Here is a 3,554-nt window from a genome sequence, read left to right on the forward strand (position 1 = left end):
AGTATCTCAAGATACTCTTCCCTGCCTCCCAATGCTCCTTGCCAGGATTATCCATGTACCTACTAACAACTCCCACTACATAAGCAATATCTAGACATGTAGCAATCATGGCATACATCAAGTTGCCAACTGCGGATGCATAAGGGATCTTTGCCATTTTAGCTTGCTGCTCATCAGCCTTCGGGCTGTCCTCTTGGCTGAGTTTCACATATGGCAGCAATGGGAGACTTCCTCTCTTCATATTGAAACGCTCAAGGACCTTGCCAATATACTCCTTCTGAGATAAATAAAGGAGTTTCTTGCTTTCATCTCGAACAATCCTCATACCAAGTATGTGACTGGCATCACCCAAGGTCGCAAGCAACTTTTGCTTCAAAGCATCCACATCATGAGAAGACTGCCCAGCAATTAGCCTGTCATCAACATATAGGATTAAAATTAGAAGGCTGCCATCCAATGCCTTTTTAGTATAGAGGCAATGATCTGTCTCCCTTCTTCTGTATCCTTGGGATCTCATAAATGCATCAAACTTATGATACCACTCCATTGGAGCCTACTTCAGCCCATAAAGGCTCTTCTAAAGCTTACATACCATTTGTTCTTTGCCCTGCACAACAAAACCTTCTGGCTATTGCATATAGATGCCCTCCATGCAAGAAAGCTATCTTGACATCCATCTGGACAAGCTCCATGTCCTCCCTGGCAACCAATGCAAGCACGAAGTATAGTTATTCTAACCACTGGGGAAAAGATCTCATCAAAATCAATGTCCTTCTCCTGCTTGAAGCCCTTGGCTACCAATCTTGCCTTGTACTTAGGCAATGCATATGTAGGAGACATCTTCAACTTGTACACCCATTTGCATGGCAAAACATGCTTGCCTTTGGGCAACTGAACCAAATCCCAAGTTGTATTTTTCTTTAGAGAATCCATCTCAGACTGCATAGTCTTCTCCCACTTGAGCTTGTCATCCCTAGACATAGCATCCTCAAAGAATGAAGGCTCACCACAATTTGTCAGCATGACATAGTAAAGAGATGGTGTATACCTTTGTGGAGGTCATGAGACTCGACTGGACATCTCACCACTTGCTCTCCTTGAGCAACTTGGTGTCCCGATTGATTGTCCTGCACAGCTTGAGGTTCTCCCACTTCTTGTGGACCTCCTACCTGAACATTTTGTGGCTATACTTGCTGTCCATTTATAGCATTATGTGGGACTACATTTGGAACATAAGGTGGCTGTCAATCCTCCTAGAACACCACTCTCCTAACTTCCACTATCTTTATGGACTGCTTATGCATTACTTCCTCATTAAAAATGACATCACTGCTACACACAATGATTTTGGCTGTTGGATCCCAGAGACAATATCCCATTTCACTTGAATCACCATATCCAAGGAAGATGCATTTACGTGACTTTGGCTCAAGCTTTTTTTGCTTGTCCTTTGGTATGTGTTACAAGCCTCACATCCAAACACACGCAAGTGTTTATAAGAGGGTGGCTTGCTAGACCATGCCTTTTCTAGAACTTTGCCATTCAAACACTTATGCGGTGATCTATTGATCAAATGAACTGCAAGTCTTCACTGCTTCATCCCAAAAGCCAAGTGTAAGACCTGCATTAGAAAGCATACTTGTGGACCTTTCCTATGTGGTTTTGTTCACCTTTTCTACCATACCATTCTGCTCTGGATTTTGGGGAGATGCCAAATCCCTCTTGATGCCACGCATATCACAGAAGCTCTCAAAAAGCATGAGAGCTATACTCTCCAACATTGTCTGTGCGCAAACATTTGAACTTCTTGCCAGATTGATTTTCAACAAGTGCTAGAAACTTTTTAAGAGTTGATCTTCAGTGTCTCTGGAAGGATCTATGCGTGAGGTTGGTCTCTTGAAGGGACGCATGGGAGGAGGAATGATCTGATCCACTAACGCAGCAGTGACACTTGTTCCTACAATAGTATGGAGAGGTGACATAGGAGGAGCTGAGAAGGGAGGGGGAGGAGTCGACAAAACAGAGGAGGTTGAGGTTGTGGAGCTGGGGCTAGGGTTGGGGCTGAGGTGCCACTGTTCCACAGGAACTCTTCTTTTTTGGCTTCCACTAACTCAGCTAGTTCCTTGGCTTGGTCCAGCAGCGTGAATTCCTCATTTGTGAGCTTTTCTTCAATCTTGAAGTAGTCTTGGGCTTGAGTGTGCAGAAAGCCGAGCTTCTTGACATTATCTCTTCATTCCTGTGAGCACACATAATGTTTCAAATGCAATTTTAGTATCCATTAAAACATTATTAAAAAATTTATTGCATCTTTGAAGCCAAATTGACCAGAGCGTTGAGGCTCTGATGACGTTCGAGTTTTGTGAGGCTCTATTAGGAGAGTCTCTGAGCAGAATGATTGAGTAGCTAAAAGTGAAGGGAGCTATGTGTTGGTGTATCAAATCCCAAAGTTCCCTGGAATAAGCACAGTTAAGGAACAAGTGTGGGATATCCTCTCTCGCTTGGCTGCATCTTCTGCACCAACCATTCCCGTGACTGATCTTTTGGGCTTGAACCATGGTCCAGATACCTCGGTGTAGGATGAGCCAAAGAAGGCACCATTGCTTTTCAGAGATCTCTTGATCCCAGGCTTACCTTGCTGATTTTACTCCTGATCTTGTCAATTACCCAATCCCATCTGTCTTTGTTTGTACATCTGAAGCCCATTAGGATCCCGAGGAGATGAAAGATCTCACCCTCCTTTAGGGTCTTGTATCTCTTATCTATGAGAATTTGGGGTAAAGCCATGCCCTTGTTGGGATAAGTATGATCAAGGGCTTGCTCTATGATGCATGTGTGCATCTAGGGGAGTCACATGTGTGTTTGTGTGTGTTGTAAAGGCACATCAAGTGCTATGATGTGTCTAGTGTGTGACCTAAGTGATGATGTAAGACAAAGGCAATCCCATTGATGTAGGGATTGATTCCCACTGATGTAGGGGCTGATTTCCACTTATGTAGGGAAGGTATTACCTTCTCCCCCTTTCTATAAGAGAGAGTCCTCTCTCTCACAATCATAATAGAGATCTACCATCTTTCTTTCATTGTGCTCTCACACCTCTTACAAGATGCATCTATTCTATCCTACGGGATTCTACACTTGGTATCAGAGCTTTAGGTTCTAGATCTAGTCTAGCCTAGCATTAGATGCTATCTCTAGCATAAACTACTAGTTTCTCAAACCTTCTTCATCGTCTCCATCTTCCTCCTTCCCAAAATTTTTGAGAGCTCTGTTCTCTGCCTTCAAGTGACCATTGCTCAAACCCTTTGAGCTATAAACTCCTCACATATGGGCAAACTTCCAGCTACAAGCATTTAGGGAAATTTCGTCTATATGTGCAACACCAACACTCACGCTCCTCGACAAGAGATGGAGGAGAAAATGCCGAAAAACCAATCGGTGTTCTCATGCTTGGCTATGGCGACTTGGTGCAACATTGTGCCCCTCCTTGCTGGTAGCCCTTCTCTGGTATAAGGCCTTTCTTCCTGCATAAAAATCCCCTTGAATAGAGCTATGAG

Source organism: Dipteris shenzhenensis, chromosome 29 (assembly GCF_047967505.1).
Source record: "Dipteris shenzhenensis isolate YYH24624 ecotype China chromosome 29, Dip_SZ_1.0, whole genome shotgun sequence".
Taxonomy (NCBI): Eukaryota; Viridiplantae; Streptophyta; class Polypodiopsida; order Gleicheniales; family Dipteridaceae; genus Dipteris; species Dipteris shenzhenensis.